Here is an 18931-nt window from a genome sequence, read left to right on the forward strand (position 1 = left end):
AGAATAGTCCAGCCATCTTGGCCTTTGGTCCAGAAGGGTGATTACACCAAGAGGGCAAACTATTAAACATCTGATAAACTTTTAACTTTCCTACCAATAATGTGGAGGACCAGTTAGATCAGATTATATAACCAGGGTTGGGGTTTACAGATAGAGTAGAGAAAGGGAGCCTAAAGATCTGGAAGATGACTTAATGAGAGGCTCAAATAAGGAGGGAGGAAAATCCAGATTTATAGCTTAGGGACTTCTTTCCTTGGTCCTCCTTCCTTCCTTCCTTTTTGATAATAATAAACCTAATTTAATATTTTAACAATCTGCAAACTACTCAGATAGCATTTGAACTTACAAGCTGCTTCTCAGGCCTACACAGGCCTGAAGGCCTAGTTTTGGAGTGATATACCAAATTGTGAAACATCAAGAGCTTTTCCATCCAAAATATCAACCTATTTCAATTTCAATGTCTATTTTGCTTTCTTGTTCAAGAACATCAGGGCAGTTTTCTTGGATAATTTCTTGTATTTTGATGTGAATGTTTCTGTTTATTTCTAGGTTTTCAGGTAGACCTATTATTCTAAAATTGTCTCTCCTGGACCTATTTTCCAAGTCAGTTTTCTTCTCAATGATATATTTCATGTTTCCTTCTGTTTTGTCATTCTTTTGACTTTGTTTTATTAATTCTTGCTGTCTTGTGAGATCATTAGCTTCTACCTGCCCAATTCTAGTCTTTTAAAGATTTATTTTCAGCTATGATCTTTTGATTTTCCTTTTCAGTTTGGTCTATTCTGCTTTTCATGATTTTCAACAGGTTAATTCTGGTCTCTAATTTGCTTATCATTTAATTTTATTTCTGGGCTTCTTTTTTACAAGTGGGAGATACTATCTTTTAAAATATTATTTTCTTTTCAAGCTATTTCCCACTTTTCTTGCCAAGTTTCTCCTATCTTTCTTTCTTGGTTCTCAAAGTCCAATTTAAGTTCCCAGAGAACTTGTGACCAATTTCCATTTTTTTTCAAATTTTGGATGTTTGTTTGTCTCCCTCTACTGTCTCTGATGCTTCTCTCCATAGAAGTTATCTATCTATGGTCAGAGTTTTTTCTTATTCTTTTTGTTGGTTGTAGCTTGTAGGTCTTAGGTGTTGGTGTCCATTGTGTTAGTGGCAGGTCTCTGTGTGCATTGATCCACAGAGCAGTTTTTGCTCTGAGGCTATTTTTTAGTCTCCTCTGTGTCTGCTGTGGGCAGCCTCTCTCTGCTCTATCTCTTTGCACAAGCTCCATATTCCTCAGCCTCGTGAGGTCCCAAGTCTTGCTGTTCTCAGGGGTAAGTCAGTGGTGTCCTCAGCCATCCCCCCTAGAATCTAGAAATTGCCCTGCACTCACTCTGGTGCAGTAGGTGGAATAGGGGAGGGTTGATCAGCTTGCTCTTTAGTAGGAGTAATTTTATACCCTTATAGTGTGGAAATGCCCCCAATCTGCCTACCTTCAAGGATGCACCCTACTGAACAACCCCTTCACTTGTCTGATTTGGTTTTTGTCCTTTTGAGATGCTTTATATCGGTTGGTGGTGAGGAGAAGACCCTTGCTTATACTCTGTGGCTATCTTAGCCTGGGAGTGGAAAATGTGATTTTTAAAACATTGATCTTTAACAATTTTTTTTCTGTGTGTTCAACTTGGGTTAAGTATATTATATACTTCCATGTCTTGGCTTTTGTTCTTTATTTTCTTCTACATCCTCTCTCTCTCTTATCATCTGCCTTATAAACTCGCTACCACACCCAAATTTCTTCTCTGCCTCCCATAACCTAATTGGTCTTTTAAAAGTAACAACTATATACATTCAAATACACACACACACACATATGTGTGTGTGTGTGTGTGTGTCTGAATACATATAACATGTTCTTCATTTAACAAAAATGCCAAAATAAGTAGGTTCCTGGATTCAGGTTTTGTTAACAAAATTACAGGACAAACTTAGACATTTACAAAATTCTTGTTTTATTAATTTCTCCTGTAAAATTATATCTTTTCACATACCTTGTATTTTTCCTTTTTCTTTTGAAGAGCCAGACTGATTAGAGACTAGAGGGAAAGGGAAAATGTATGTATCACAAATTGCCATCTTCCAAGAAAGGAAAGTTTTCACAGAATATAGTAAAAGCCTGTGTTGTAGGGCCATAGAAGATGAAAGTATCCATTGATCTCCTTTGTGCTATTAGCTGTGGTCTTCATTGGAGCCAAAGGAATATCCCTAAAGTGAGTTCAAATCTTAAATTCTCAGGAACCATCTGTTCTGGTTGAGTGGGAAGAAAAAACAAAAAACAGAAACAAACAAACAAACAAAAACAAAAAACCAGTTCACATTTCAGAAGCCTTACTCAAAGGCCAGCTGGTTTTCAAATAGCTCTCATGGACAGACCATTGACAACTCAGTTGTAGAGATAGTGAGATTATTCAATAGATACTTGCTGGTAGTGTTTTAGCAGCCATACCTCTGACATTGCCACAGGACATTAACAGACTCATTAGCAGTACTTTAAGTGAGACCAGATGTTATTCCATTTCTTTTTGATTTTGGCCTATAGCTAGGTATAACCAAACCCATTTCCATTTTATTTTTTGGAAGTGCTGTTTTTTCTTTTTTCTTTCTTGTTTTTCTTGAAGCTTGATCACTATTAAAGCTGTCAGGACCAGGATTGTGGGTAATAGGAAAGACTTTAGGATAAAATCTGGAAGTTCAAAAAAGACTGGGAGCAAAGAGTGAAAAGATCATCATAGTGATGGACCATGGTCAAGTTAGGACTTGGGGTTTGAATACAGATGAGTAATGCCAACTTGGCAGTTAAGTATATGTCTTAGAATAATATGAGTCAAAACCAAGAAGGGAGTTAGGAACTCAGATTATCCCATGGATCTGTGATCTCAATTATTTGGATATTCTTTCCAATGATACAGATTGAAACCCATTCACACTTGCCTATCTTGTGCTTTGGGTCTCTTATTCATATACTCCCATAATTTTCTCACAGTCAGGGTATCTAAAAGACTGGAAGCCTTCTCCATTTTTTCCTGTCATAGTGAGGACACCAGTGCACCACTCAGTCTGTCAACCCATCATCCCTCATTTCTATAATGTGACCAACCCATCTTTTTTTCCCTGTCATGAACCAAGAATAAGTGAATATGAATAGCAAGAAATAAAAGAGATCTGGGAATCAAGGGAAAATAAACTAGCCATACCTTAATCTTAGAGAAGAAATACCCAATCATATTGCTTTAATTTATTCTCTTTTGTTAATAGTAACAGTTCATTAAACATGCTCCATTAGAAATGTCTTTTAGTTAGCCTTTTGCAATTTAACTACAATAGTGTGCCTTTAACTTGATCTTCCTATTAATTGCTTTTCCAGTCAGCCTGTTAATTGTCATCTCAGAATATGCCTCTTGTTGTCTATCATACCTTAAGTCCAAACTGATGTAGGAATAAAGATTAATCTGGTCTCCTCTGTGTGGATTCCTAAGGGGAAAAAAGGAGGCATTTTAAAATATTCAAACCTAAATGGATTGAAAATATTTCATACTACATCTAAAACATCGACAATATTGCTTACTGTTCACATCCATATTTCAAGGATAGAAAAGAATTCATTTAAGTTTTTATTTATGTTTTACAGTAATAATATTTTTAATAATACCAGAGACTGAAAAACTCCTTGACATGGCATACTATTTGCAAAAAATGATTCTGCAAAATGACACACTGCTTCAATTTGGGCTTACTGGCATCACATGCATCATTGATAAAGGATAAAGAGGTAAGTATTTGGCAGGGAAAGTAGATGGATGGGGCAGTTGATTTCATGTTATGAAGCTATTAAAGCTTAAAACTGTACTAAGATTTTTGGGACATCCTGTTAATATTTTTTTTTATGGTTTTTTCAAATGGGCTTATGATTTTCATTCATTTGGAAACTCAAAGTTCTCTACCAATGAAGCTTACTTCTTTCTTTCTTTCTTTCTTTCTTTCTTTCTTTCTTTCTTTCTTTCTTTCTTTCTTTCTTCTTTCTTCTTTCTTTCTTTCTTTCTTTCTTTCTTTCTTTCTCTCTTCTCTCTTTCTCTCTCTCTCTCTCTCTCTTTCTCTCTTTCTCTCTCTCTCTCTCTCTTTCTCTCTTTCTCTCTCTCTCTCTCTCTCTTTCTCTCTCTCTCTCTTTCTCTCTTTCTTTCTTTCTTTCTTTCTTTCTTTCTTTCTTTTCTTTCTTTCTTTCTTTCTTTCTTTCTTTCTTTCTTTCTTTCTTTCTTTCTTTCTTTCTTTCTTTCTTTCTTTCTTTCTTTCTTTCTTTCTTCCTTTCTTCCTTCCTTCCTTCCTTCCTTCCTTCCTTCCTTCCTTCCTTCCTTCCTTCCTTCCTTCCTTCCTTCCTTCCTTTCTTTCTTTCTTTCTTTCTTCTTTCTTTCTTTCTTTCTTTCTTTCTTTCTTTCTTTCTTTCCTTTCTTTCTTTCTTTCTTTCTTTCTTTCTTTCTTTCTTTCTTTCTTTCTTTCTTTCTTCTTTCTTTCTTTCTTTCTTTCTTTCTTCTTTCTTTCTTTTCTCCTTTCTCCCTCCCTCATTCCTTCCTCCTTCCTTCCTTCCTTCCTTCCTTCCTTCCTTCCTTCCTTCCTTCCTTCCTTCCTTCCGTCCTTCCATCCTTCCTTCCCTCTTTCCTTCCTTCTCTTTCTTTTTTTTTTAAAAACCCTTATCTTCTGTCTCAGAATGGATAACTAAGTATTAGTACTCAGACAGAAGAGAAATAAGGGCTAGGTAATTGGGATTAAGTAACCAGAACTCCCTATATGCAAGCCTATTTCTCTATCCATTGAGCCACCTGTTTGCCCCTGTACCTGATTTTCAAGTGGTAGGCTTGAAGAGTTGCTTGGGACCCTGTGAATCACACAGTCAGTCAGTGTATGCCAGAAGTGAACTGTGAACATAGATCTTCTTGACTCTGAGGCCAGCTCTCTCTTATTGGTTCTTACAAACTGACTCTTCCAAGCATGTGTATATGAACATACATATTGTGATTATCTACAAGGTAGTTTCACTGTTCACCTACTACATGGCATAAGTTTATATGCTGAAATTTGTTTTGTTAAGAAGTTAACCTGGTAGTTAACCATGGTAGTATAGTACAAAGACAATGGGACTGAGAATTAGGAGATGGTTATCAGCAGGAACTCATTTCATTTCCCTGGCACTCAGTTTCCTTACTGATAATATCAACATTAATTAATAGCATAATACCAAATAATAACAACAATAATTTATTAATGATAACATTAATAAGAATAATTAGCATTTATATAAAACTTTAAGGTTTGCAATATGCTTTAAATATATTACCTCATTTTGATTATACTTGGTAAAATTAGGCACTTGGAAAAATTAAATCAAAAAGCATTTATTTAAGCTCCTCCTATGTGCCAGCCATTGTGCTAAGTTTTGGGGATACAAAGAAACATAAAAAAAAAATCCCTCATAGTACCTGATCTTAAGGAACTCAGTCTGTTGGGAGAGACAATATAAAAAACATCTATGTGCAGTCATGTATGAGAAAAAAAACCCCACACAACATATATAAATTCATCAATAGTCAAGGATATGAATATACAGTTTTCAAAAGAAGAATTACAAAATGTCCACAACCATAAAGAATGCTCTGAATCACTAAGAGAAATGAAGAGCATGAAGAGCAAAAACAGTTTGACTTCACACTCTGAAAATTGACAAAAATGTCTCCCCAAAGAGTCAAGTCAATGCTGGAACTGTTGTGAAACAATAGACCCACTAATACATTGTTGATGGAGCTGTATAATGGACTAACCATTCTGGAAACTAATTTGGAATTATACAAATACATTAATAAAACATTAGTACTCTGAACCAGAAACTCTGTTATCAGAGTTATACCCCAAGAAGAATACTGATAAGAAGAAAGTCCTTGTTTACACCAAAATATCTTTAGCAGCAGTTTTTCTGATAGCAAAGAATTCAAAACAAAGTAGATGCTCATCAATTGTGGAGTATCCAAACAAATTGTGGTAAGTTAATGTAATGGAATATGGTGGTGCTGTAAGAAATGATGTGTGTGATGAATACAGAGAAGTTTGGAAAGGTCTACATGAATTGATGCAGAGTGAAGTAAACAAAGCCAAGAAAAGAAGACATGCAGAAATATACACTGAAAAATCAAAAGTGAATATAACAAAATTATAAGATTAAGCAGGACCCAAATAAAGAGATATGAAAATACACCTCCAAGCTACTCCTTTGTGAAGGTAGAAGGTCCATAGGCATTGTATATAATCCACATATTTTCTGACTTTTTCCCATATATCAATCAGATGGAGTGGAGTTTTTTCCTTCTCTAAAATATATATATTTTTTGTTCTTTGGGGGTAACTTTTTAAGCATGAGGGGAAGGGATCCTTGGGCTAAGTATAATTATGTAAGAAACAGAAGATATCAATAAAAATTTATAAAGATCCATACAAGATAAATCAAAGGTAGTCTCCAAGGGAAGGCACTTAGCACTAAAGGGGATCATTATAGGTTTATTGTAGAAGATAAGATTTTATCTGGGCCTTGAAGGAAACTAAAGAAGCCAGGAGATGGAGATGAGAAGAGACAGAATTCAAGGAGGCAGGGCATAGACTAAAAACTCACAGGATTAGATACAATGTTTTGTCCAAGGAATGGCAAGGATATAGTGTCACTGGATCTCAGAGTATGAAAGGTAAGAAGAAGCCAGCTTATGAAGCATTTAAAAAGTGAAACAGGATTTTATATTTATATATCTGGAGGCAAAAGGGAGCTATTGGAGTCTGTTGTTGTTTTAAATAGGGATGTGACATGTTTAGACCTGCACTTTGGAAAAAAAACCAAAAACATTTTGACTACTGAGTGGAGGATGGATTAGATTGGAGAGAAACTTGACCTCCAGAGACCAACCTTTAGACTATTACAATAGTCTAAGAATAAGTTGAGGTCCTATAGCAATATGGTGACAGTGTCAGAGGAGAGAAGTGGGTAAATAGGAAAGATGTTACAAAAAACTGATCTCTGAGGTCTCTTCCAGGTCTAATTGTCCGAAACTCTCATCATTCCATTTGGCAGGAAATGATTAACTTTATGGAAGCACTGGCTAAAAGAGAGAAGTCGATAGAAGGTCAAAATTCAAATATAACCATACCAATCTCAAATTGTAATGTAGCTTTTGAAAAATGTGCATTTCCTCTATTGGTCTTAATTATGTAATAAACAGAAGCCCCATCAGGAGTGGATGAGATTGCTAAGTAACCCACAGGGGAAATGAGAACAGAAATAAAAGACAGAGCAATTTAAGTTATGATTTATTCTCTGAATGAATACATCTTTCCCAATGGCATGAAGCAAACCTCAGCATACATATTTGAATAAATATGCTTTCAACTACAGCTGACTTTTGCTTCCCATTTACTTTGTGAAGAAGCAGAGAAATCCAACTTTTGGATGTTAATTAGGAAAGATATTTCACGTGATATTAATGTCTGAGTGAACAATGGGGTTTCTGGGTAATAAAAATAGAAGGAAAGAAAAGTGAGATATTGAAATAGTAAATGTTTAGGTAGAGGTGCTCTGCCTGCCAAGAAGTATGATGAAAACAGAAAAAGGTTACAATTATTTGCAACTTAGTGAAGAGCAGCCAGATATGTGCAATAATCAAATTGCCACTATGGAATAGAACTCTAAAAATATTCAACAAACTTTAAAAAATACTTAATCTAAATTAAGTAACGTTAAAAATACTTATTTAATTATGGAAACAAGAATAGAAAGAAATTTTATATTGTAAGGAGGGAGGGACCCAGTCCTTGGGCATGAATAAAGGAGGGATTCACACTTACCTCCATTTATTCCCTCTTCCTCCATTTAGAGCATGTGTAGGTAATCCTCTTTTCCCCTTTGTCATCCTGTGTGATTATGAAAAGTATTCTCACTGGTTGCTAAGCTGAACTACATGTTCTTTAAAAGTTCTTTAAAAAAGAATTGAGCAGGTGATCTCTCTCAAACTTCTCAGGTAGCTTTGGCCCTGGGAGTCCTCATCTCCCTTAGTAGGATTTTCTCTGGGTGGACCAGTAACTTCCTTGCTTGCCTGGGCTGCATCCTTGGAGGATATAATATTTCTCTTATGGGTCAGTCCACAGCTCAGTTGGGTCAAGCAGGTCTCTGACATACTGCCCAGGTAGAATCCTCACCAAACTCAGCTACTGCTTTTTCCAGTTCTGGTAGTTTCTGTTATTGACTCCAGTTGCTAGAGGGCCCTTCAGTGGCTTGTCCAACCTTTTAGAGCCCTCAAAGCATTCTTACTTCATTGCATCCTTGGACACTTGTTCACTTAAAAATGGGGGCAGGAAGAAACACGGAGGTCCCATGTGTTCATACCCAGTTGGGTGGGACCTGCCTCTCTAACACCTGGTTAACAGCAGTCTTCCTGACAGATTCAAAAGCTACCAGGGAAGTGCATAAGAAATCATCTGCTTGGATTTCTATTATGTAAACTCAACTCTGACTCAAAAACAAATTAAAAGGCTTTTCATCGGTATATAGTAAGCTGATAGGAAATGCATATGCTTTGAAGTGGGGGGAATGGGTCCTCCATCACACATGCCCAGAAGCAGACTTACTGAGCTGTCATGTGTTGAGTTGGAACCAGTCAAGTTGGTAATATTGTTCTTCCTCTGAGGACTGGGGCCCTACTCCTTTGCTACAGACTTTGTAAACTGATATTATTTATAGCTGAAGAAAAAAAAATATATAACAGGGACCTAGCCAGTGGGAGCCCCATGCTCTGCCTTCTGCCAGCTTCTCTGGAAGAGAATGGGAAGCCTGCTTCCACCAAGGCATGATGATATGTATTGGAAGGTCATTGCTCCTTATGCAAATACTAATTGTCGTAGGTCCACTTGCTGTCTGAATATATGAACTGGTTGCAGAGTTAGAAATAAGAATGTATTCAAAAAGCATTCATTGACCAAGACATTTTCTCTTCCCTGCCCAGCTTCCTTAAGGTAAGGAGGCAAGGACTGCTATAAGCCTGTGGTGAGGTGAGGAGCCTCAGGCCCTCTCTTTGGAACCAATGTGATGCCACAAGGGCATCATGTCTCTTTTTCTTTCTTTCTTTCTTTCTTTCTTTCTGAGCCTTACTGAGGCTTACTGGTCTACATGGCAGGGTATGATGACTCACATAGTCTCTGGAAGTCTACCATGTTGGAAAGACCCTGACTCCACATGGGTGAAATATTTTAATGTCCTTAATGTTATCTGGAAACTTAATGAAGGTAAGCTGGGGCCAATCAAATCCCAGGGAGGGCTTGATTGCCTTTAAGGAATTTTAAGAAAAGTACTTCTATAGAAAAACAGGGGAATTCTAATCCTATTTATTATACCACTGAAAATTGAAGGCTGGAGATCCAATATCTCTCTCCATTCCACAGATGGTAATTCCAGCCCTTGTTAAAGAGCTTTGCACTTGGCTACATTACTTGCCAAATGATTTAGGTAAACGTGGTAATAAATTCATATGGGCAAACTCGTAGAAAAACCAACCACATTTAAGGTGGTTTAAGCATGTTACCTCAGCACCCACTTTAAGTAGATGTAATATGTTTCTGTTTCAGTAAAGACAAATTCAGTAAAGCTAAGTGATTTGCTGATAAGCTTTTTGCATGGCCAACTGGGTAAATGTAGGCATTAAAATTATTCAGCTCATCACCCTGGTAATTTAAAATATCATATCAGAACTATTGGAATCTTTCTGTGTAGCAAAAGAGAGATGAATCTTGATACTTAAGACAATTGATCAAATATTTATTAAGCAAATAATAATAAAAACAATAATTTGAAAGATTTTTATAAGTCTTTAACATTTACCAAGAACTATATTTGCTACCTCATTTACCCTCACAATCACTTAGATGGGGAGCTGTTATTATCCCCATTCTATATATGGGGAAACTGAGGCTGAATGAACCTTGGATCATACAACTAGTAAGTATCTGAGACAGCATTGGAACTAGGACATTTCTGACTCCAGATCCTCTTCTCTATCTACTGTGCCACTTACCTGCCTCAAATGTCAGTTTAGTGCCAGGCATAAAGAGGGAAAGCAAAAGAAAGGAAGAAGCTGAATGAGAAAACTGAAAATGTGTTGGATTTTTTTAGTGTCCATTTCATCTACCATATTTTTTTAAAAGTTCCATTTTAAATATTAAAAAGCTATCTCTGTCGTTCCAACCTAGCAGTCATCCGAGTCAGTCAATTTCAAGGTTCCAAACTTTTTTCTTACAACTTTTGATCTTTATTGTGATAACAGTGTCATTTGAAGTAATAATGTACTCCAAATTTAACTATCTGAGAAACTTTCTTTGCCTTATTGAAAATTTAATTTTCCAACTCAGTTTAAACCAATGGTAGTTTGCATGACTCAAATTCAAAAATAAAATTGACTTAAATATTATTTGGGAATCGCATAAGATTATGTAAAAAGTATAGGTAATTTAGGCAAAACATGGGCAAGTAATTTAAGTAGGGATTTATTTGGATTATTGAGTCATTTTGGACTTCAAGAAACATCTGCTAACATTTGCTACAATTTGCATATCATCTTACTTTCCCTCTCTATTTGTATTTTATTTTTATTTTTTTTGGCCCCTACTTTTCATCTTGAAATCAATACTGTGTATTGGTTCCAAGACAGAAGAGTGGTAGGGCTAGGCATTTGGGGTTAAGTGACTTGCCCAGGGTCACATAGTTAGGATGTGTCTGAAGCCAGATTTCTTTGCATTTGTATTTTAGAAAATGAGGGAGGTTTGGGCTCAACCAGAATGGAGAAGATGTACACATTGAATACAGGATTGTGGAAACTACTTTTGTTGTGGTCTCTAGATTTATATACATATCAATCAAAGAGGATCTTGGGATCAAGGACAGTCTCTTTACCTCAAGTGTTTCACAGAATTCCTAAGTGGGTGTGTGGGGTGGGGGACAGGATATATTACCTAAAATGGATTTTTGGAACACAAACTCACAATCAGTCAACTTCTAGTCAACTTTGACACTATACAGGTGTCCTTTCCAAATTGTGACTTTCCCCATCACAGTTTTGACCTATTGCAGGTCTGCATAAGAAACTAAATAGGAATTTTGTGGAAGTTTTTTGAAAGCTGCAGATGACATGCACAGACCAGCAGATGACACAGAAAAGATTTAGGGACTCAGAAATGCATAAAATGTATGTACAGTATTGTATACCAACATATTATATCTTTTAATATCAAAATATATATAATCTATTTTTAAAAGTTAAATTGAGTAAAAAGTGAGTTTACAAAAGCCAGCAGATGACACACAAAGCCTAGAAAGGTTAACATTGGCCTACATATAATCTATGACCAAAAACTTAACCCAAATTTTACAATAAGGTGCTATAAACATCCCATTAAAAGAAAAAGAGAAAATTCAAACTTCTTTTGTACAAAGGGAGGCCCCCAAATATTTATATGGATTTTCCAGATCCCAAGAGTTCCTTGCCCTCCCCACTCAATGTGGAAGGGATACCTGTACTTCTCTCGGGTTATAGATAGATAGTTGACAGAATGAGAACAATCTATTCCTGGGGCAACCTGCTGACTTTGTTAACTTCCCAGCTGAGTGTAGTGACTGGTCTCATAAAAAGCATCTGGCTGCTTCCCCATCTTAGGTCCCTTCCATGCCCCAGCTCAAACCAGGCCAGGGAAAACCTTTGGAGCCATTGACCTTCAGTAGATGGAAGCTGAGAGCAAGAGATGGCCCTGATGAGCTGTATGAATAATTTAAAAAATTAAGTGCATAGTATGTGCCAAGGATTGTACTAAATCCTGAGTATATAAATAAAAAGCAAGACATTCAGCCCTGAAGGCTCTCCTGTTCTAAGTGAAGGAAACAACACATTGAGGTAGGCATTGGGCTTACAGGTAGGTAGATGGTCAGCCCTGGGGTCTTTAGAAAACATTGGCAAGCAAGATGGCAGCCTCTAAGGGTCTGGTGGTTGTGGTGGAAGGGCAGGTGGCAAGGTACAGTGCTCTTTCATCTTAGAAGGACTTTAGGTAGTGATCCCTGTTTATCTAAGTGTTGTAAGTGGCCATGAGATCAGGATGAGGGCTGGGCACAGTCTATCACCATTGGAAGGTGAGAATGGGCTGAAGGGTTGGAATAGAGCAGGGACTAAGGGTTCTCTCTTCTTCAGGGAAGGGAATAGGGGTGACCTCTCACCATGGAGAGGGAAAGAAAAGAGAAACAGAGGCAGGAAAGTTGTTGGGATGGGTTTCCAATGGTGCTTCCTTGGGGTCTTGGTGGGATTTGGACCCAGCAAGCAGCTGTCCTGGGAACACGAAGAGAGAATGCCTGAGGAAAGGAAAGCCCAGCAGAGGAAGCAGACAGCACAGAGAAATCTGCTAAGATCAGCAGAAAAATGCTGAACATGAGACCAAGAAGGGAGATGTGAAGGTAAGGGTGGGTGCAGGGAAGTGAGTTAGAAAAGAAGGGAATAAACATTTATATAGCATCCACTCTGCACCAGGCACTGTGCTAAAAGCTTTTCCAAATATGATCTCTTTGTGACCCCCACTACCACCTTGTGGGATAGATGCTGACTTTTGGGACATCCTGGGTATCATTTCTTTTGAACCAGTGTGTTCTTTGGCTGACTAACAAACATAAACACACCCCTGGGGGCTTGTGATCTCTGTTGTTTGAGTGTTGATGCACAGAATGCCTTGAAATAGGTAGATTTTTTGGGGGGCAGAGGAGATGGCTCACATGAAGTGGGAAGGAGTAAATTTAAATTACCATAGAGAACTAGAAGGGATCTTTGAGGATACATTTCTCTTGTTGGGACACCTGGGTGGCATAATGGATAGAAAGGTAGACTTGAGAGCAATAAGATCTAAATTCAAGGGGTATCTAGGAGGCTCAATGAATGGAGAGCCAGACCTAGAGAGGGAGGACCTGGGTTCCAGTTTGGCCTCAAATACTTACTAGCTGTATAACCCTGACAAGTCATTTGACTCTTAGTCCTTATCAGTCTTCTGCATTGGAACCAATACACAGTATTGATTCTAAGGTGGAAAGTAAGGGTTTGGAAAAAAAAAAGAACTAAGTTCACATTCTGCTACTAGCTTTATGTCCTTGGGCAAGGCAATTCTGTGTGCCTTCATTCCTCTGCAAATGGGGATCTAGAGAATCACTCTATCAATTAATTAATCAATAAGCATTTATTTAGCACCCATTGTATGCTCACTTTGTTAGGTCCTGGGATATAAGAACAAAGGATAAAACAATTCCTGCCTTTGAGGAACTGTAGAGAAGGAAGCATGACCTGTGGATTGTACACTGTGTACACTCTATCTGTAAGCTACATACCTTCATCCACTCCATTTTTTCTTCTCCTAAATGTTTGTGGTTAAACAATACTTTCAGGACATGAGAAGGCCCCAAAGCAGTCAAGCCAGGAGGTAAGAGTCACTATAGTTCAAGAAGTATGGTAGATTAAGAGCCATTATTTCAAGTTGGGAAGACCTGGCTTCAAAGAAAAGTATAGCTATACAATCATGAGCAAGTGACTTAATTTCTCCATATTTCCATTTCTTCACCTGCAAAATGAAGGGATTGAAGGCTATATATGGTGGTATCTTTCTATAATATCCTGACCCTGGGGAGGCTAAGATTCATGGTGGCCTAAGCTTGGGAGTTCTGAGCTATGGTAAGGCTGAAGCAAATGAGGTATCTATACTAATTCCATTACCAATATGGCAAGATCCTCAGGTTGGAGGGCCACCATGTTACCTAAGGAGAGGTAAACTGTCCCAGGGAACAGAGCATATCAAAGCTTCTTTGCCTATTGGAACACTGATGACTGTTGCACTTCCAGGTTGGGTAAAATGCGGTCACAGCCTAAAAAAATAAAAGGAATTAGATTTGTTAACTTCCTAGTCTTTGCTTCCTCCAGAGTTATTATCCTATGACTTCTCTCAGTCTCAGTTTTCCCATCTGTAAAATATAGTAATGATAACTGTAGCACTTATTTAAGTAGTTATTATAATGATAAAGTGAAATGACGTAAGCAAAATGTTTTCCAAGTCTTGAAATGATGCTACACAAATGTCAGTGCTTATTATATGGCTGTGGTTTTAAGAGTTAGATATTTTGGAATAACTGGCAAAGAAATTGACTGGGATTGGGATCCAGATCATTTGAGTTGAAGTTCAAAACTTGCATTAGCCTGGACCCAGGTCTCTGTGATACATATCATCAACTACATAAAATTCAATTCTACTTCTTATTAGGAGAGGACACCTTGTTTTCAATCAATTCACAATTTTTTCCCTGTTGTTTTCAATGGATTCAATCAAATTCATGTTTGTGTATATAGAAATAACTGCATTTACTGAGGTGATGAAAGCCTCTTCCCTTCCATCTTCCTCACTTATTTCTGCTGCTATTTATGTCTAGAGGCTAAGAGAACACAATTAACTTTAGTAAATATATCAACAGTTTTCTCTGTCAAGTAAAATTTATTAAATTCCTACTGTTTGCTTGATCCCTTGCTAAAGGCTTATCTTTGATTGAATTAATTGAAGATGTTTAGCCTAGAGAAACAAAAAGATTCTGGAGGGATGCTGGCTATTTTCAAAGTAGTTAAAGGGTTGTCATGGAGAAAGGGGCTTTGTTCTTGGCCCTAGAGGGAAGAATTATGAACAATGGGGCGAAAAGGTAAATTTGTCTGAAAAAAAATTTTTTTTAAACAATTTGAGTTGCTCAAAAGTGTAATAGAATGCCTCAGGAGTTAACTGCTCCTTCAGTGAAGAGGAATGCCCTGGGCTTCATGGAATGGTAGTTAGCATGGAGAAGAAATGCATTCCACAATTTTTGACACTGCAGGGCACAGTCCTGTTAATTATAGATGACTGTTACATGGGTTTGTCCATTGAAGTGAAGAGGGTAAGAATTCCAAGGAGAGAATCCCTTAATGGCTTCTCCAGATCTCTGACATATCAGCAGATTGATTCAGTGTACTGAGACTGGCAAGGAAAGATTATTTCCAGGTCTGGAGATGATTTGATATGCAGCTGTATTTCATACTATCACATCAAAGTCAGGAAAAAAGCTAGAGATATGTAAGGACATCTCAAATGTATTTTTGTAGAGTCCTGGGAACTCATTTTGATTTTATCCAAGTAAAATCAAAACCAGTTCCCTGGACTAGTTTTGCATTGAACAATGACCAAGATGAATTCTCATTAGCAAGCTTGAAATGGAGAAAAGCAAACTGGTGAGCATCTGAATGAGATTAAAAAGAATAACACTAATTCTTCCTATCTTTTAACCACTGTGAAAATGGTTCCAGAAAGTCCAGTTAAAGGAAGATGATCCATAAACACAGAAGGGTAAAGGGATAGATATTAATGCCATCTGCCATATTTTTATGAGCTGATATGACCAGAAATTATTGATTCCTGTAAAAGCTTGCTTAAACTGAGAGACCTCCTGTTCATCCTGTTCATTGTCTCATTTACAATCATCTTTCATGGCCTTTTACAGTAAATCCCACTGTTTTATAGTCAGTGTATGAAGATCGAAACGACTGTGACTTTCTTTGAGCTGCCAATTTTTGACTCAAGCTGGGAGCTGATGACAATTGTCAAAGAGGGGGACTGTCCCATCTCGCAGTTCTTTCGAAATACACAATGCATCTTCAGATCCTTGAACCCTGCCTGAATACTGATGCTCACAGCGATACTATAGGATGACTTACCTTGTATTCATTTGAATCATCCAATTGACTGACTCCATTATTTTGTAGTTAAAATACAAGTTTTAAAAGCCATTTTCAGCTTCTGTGAAGTATTCCTCTAGAAAATGTTTACACTTCTAGCTTTCTCTATAGAATAAAAACACATTCAACCCATTGATTTTTACTTATCTCATAAGTAATATAAATAACCAGTGACCTAACTTGGGAGGTGTCCTGCATAGACAGTAGATACTGTTATCAATAATTTTTAATTAATAATTTCATAATAATTGGCTGAAGAGTGACTCAGTGGATAGAGTGCCAAGTCTGGAGTTGGAAGGACCTGGGTTCAAAGCTTGTGACCCTGGGTAAGTCACTTAACACCCCTTGCCTAGACCTTGCCCTTCTGCCTTAGAATTGTCCCAGACAGAAGATGGAAAGGAAGGGTTATTTAAAAAAAAATAAAATTAAAAAAATTGGGTAGATAGGTGGTACAGTACCTCTCGGTAGAAAAACTAAATGAATCAGAAAACCTAATTTATGTGTTAATGTGACCTTGGATGATGCATTGGTCCTTTCTATAATTTGTAATCCTTTTCTATATAATATGAGAAATTTGGAATAGATTATAAGATTCTTTCCAACTCCAACATTTTATATTTTTTAAACCTAAAATATGGTACCATGACTGATATTCAAAAAATGACTCCTAAGTATTTCAAGACCACATGGTGCTCAGTATAATTTGAGGAGTTTTATTTTGTTTTGGTCCTTTTTTTTTGTAGGGGAGGAAAGAGTTCTGGGCATGTAATTACATTGCTGTGGGAAAGTCTACATGTGGAAGATCCTTATACTAGTGCAAATCATAACCTCATTTATTACTTATTGTCTTAGACACAAAAAGCATTTAGAAATTGAATGATTCGATTATGGTTACATGAGAGAGCTTGAACCCACATCTTCCTGAGTCCAAGGACTCCCCACAATGATCTACAATTTGAGAATTGTGTGTTTTATTGTCTGAGTTTTTAAAAATTTACTTCTGCATGACCCTGGGTAAGTCAATTAACCTCAATTGCCTAGCCCTTGCCATTCTTCTGTCTTAGAACTGACACTGAGACAGACAGTAAGGCTTTTAGGGAGAAAAAACGGACACTCTGGAGATTGGGGCACTCTCTATTTGAAAATATACATATCTTGTTTTTATTAAGAAGTTATTCTGAACATTGCCATAACTAATAAACTAACTGTAACCTCTTATGGATTTTTTCTATGTTCCCCTAGATTAGAGTTTCCTTTGCCCCTGAAACTTTAGCAGTGAAATAAGTCTTCTGAAAAAATGCATTATGGGAGAATACTATTCATTATCTACATCTACACTTTGAGTAGAATTGACGTGGGCAAAGGGAGAATGAATGAAGGGACGAGCAATTACACTGGTAAAGGAGACAAGGAGCCCTGTCTGAAAGGTTGGAGTAATTTCTTCAAATTAAGTTTAACATACAAATTTGAGTTTACTCTAATGGCCCTGGATAGACACCTTTATCAGAAGTTAAATACATTTTCTAGCTTGTCTGGTAGGAGCTGACAGGAAGTTAACAGCTTTGCTGGTGGAAGAGAGAAAATAGGTAGGTATAAAGCTCAGAGCTCTGGGCACTAAGTGAGATTAGTGAACTGGATCATCTCCATGTAATTGGTATGTTCCTTTTCAATCTCATGGAAGAAGTTGTGATGACATGTTTGGAACAGGAGGGTGATAAGAACAGAAGATGAAGTGATAAGACTTTTTTTTTTTTAATTCCACCAGTAAATGAGGACTTTTAGTCCAGACAAGAGAAGACTCACAAGATTTCTGACTTTTACTATTTGAAGAACTATAACATGGAGGACAAATTAGACTTGATTTGTTTGGCCCCAAAGGGCGAAACCCAGAACAGTGAGTGGAAGATGGAAAAAAGATAATTGAGTCTCAATGTCGTGAGGAACTTTCTAAAAATTTGAGCTTTCCAAAAGTTGAATAGGCTGCCCATGGTGTGTGTGTGTGGGTTCCTCTCCTTGAATATCTTCAAACTAAGGCTGGATTGGGACACTTACATAAAGAGGGTACTCTTTTTTAGGGCTCAGTCAAGCTAGAAGACTTCTAAGGTCCCTTCCCTATCTAGGAAGTTCTGTGATCTGTGAATCACTCTCATCTTCTCCCTAGTCATTTCCCCAAAGAGAATAATTCAGTTTCTACATATTTTTTTAGATAACCATGAGGAAGACTGGAAGTGGTAGGAGTGATAAGAATGTAAATATATCTTTTTCTTTTTTTAATTGACCTCATTATGAAGGAGAGAATGGTAGAGTAGAAAGAACTGTCCACTGGAGCCAGAGGACCTGGGTACAATCCTGACTGTTACTACCCCTATGAAGCTGGTTAAGCAACATAGCCCCTCTTGGTCTCTATTGCCTTTCTTGGGTGCTTTTAGGTCTTTGCAGGTCTGATCACACTGCATGAACAGAGCCATAACCAAGTGGAACCATGAGGCTTTGCCCAAGAGCAATAAGTTTGCCCCCAATTTTCTTAGAAGGCACCTAGATGACTCAGTGGCAAGAGTGCTGGACCTGGAGTCAGGGAGACTTGAGTTCATAGTGTGACCCTTGAGCAAGTCACTCTTTACCTTAATATACTGCAGAAGAAAATGTCAAACTCTAATCTCTTTGCTAAGAAAACCCCATGGACAGTATGGTCCATAGAGTCATGAAAATTTGGACACAACTGAAAAATAACAACAACCCAGTATTTTTGTATTTCTTAAATATAAATGAGTTAAGCATGCCATTGTTAAGCATAAATGTTGTTTGGTTATTTTTCAGGGGTGTTGGACTCTTCGGGATGCCATTTGGTATTTTCTTGGCAAAGATACCAGAGTGGTTTGCCCTTTCCTTTCTCTGGCTCATTTTATAGATGAGGAAACTGAAGCAATAAGGGTTAAGTGACTTCTCCAGGGTCACCCAGTTATTAAGAGTCTGAAGCTGAATTTGAATAAGAATAATTTCCTGATAGGAAATGAATAGAAATACTTCCCTTGAATAGGGGCCAAATTCCAGG

At 37.3% G+C, this 18931-nt stretch overlaps 1 long non-coding RNA gene across 7 annotated transcripts in view; it reads left to right on the plus strand.

Annotated features, from left to right (window-relative positions):
* The window catches only part of LOC103097563 (uncharacterized), an 80928-nt gene that overhangs the window by 31896 nt on the left and 30101 nt on the right, over window positions 1-18931 (plus strand). For 4 of the 7 annotated variants that reach the window (XR_008913411.1, XR_008913406.1, XR_008913405.1 and 1 more), the window contains 2 exons: window positions 3672-3812; window positions 17122-17306. This is a non-coding gene — a long non-coding RNA (uncharacterized LOC103097563). Of the gene's footprint in view, window positions 1-3671; window positions 3813-13352; window positions 13559-17121; window positions 17307-18931 lie in introns of all 7 variants that reach the window. The other 3 variants (XR_008913408.1, XR_008913410.1, XR_008913407.1) reach the window with 2 other exon arrangements.

The sequence above is a fragment of the Monodelphis domestica genome, chromosome 7 (genome assembly GCF_027887165.1).
Source record: "Monodelphis domestica isolate mMonDom1 chromosome 7, mMonDom1.pri, whole genome shotgun sequence".
Classification (NCBI taxonomy): domain Eukaryota; kingdom Metazoa; phylum Chordata; class Mammalia; order Didelphimorphia; family Didelphidae; genus Monodelphis; species Monodelphis domestica.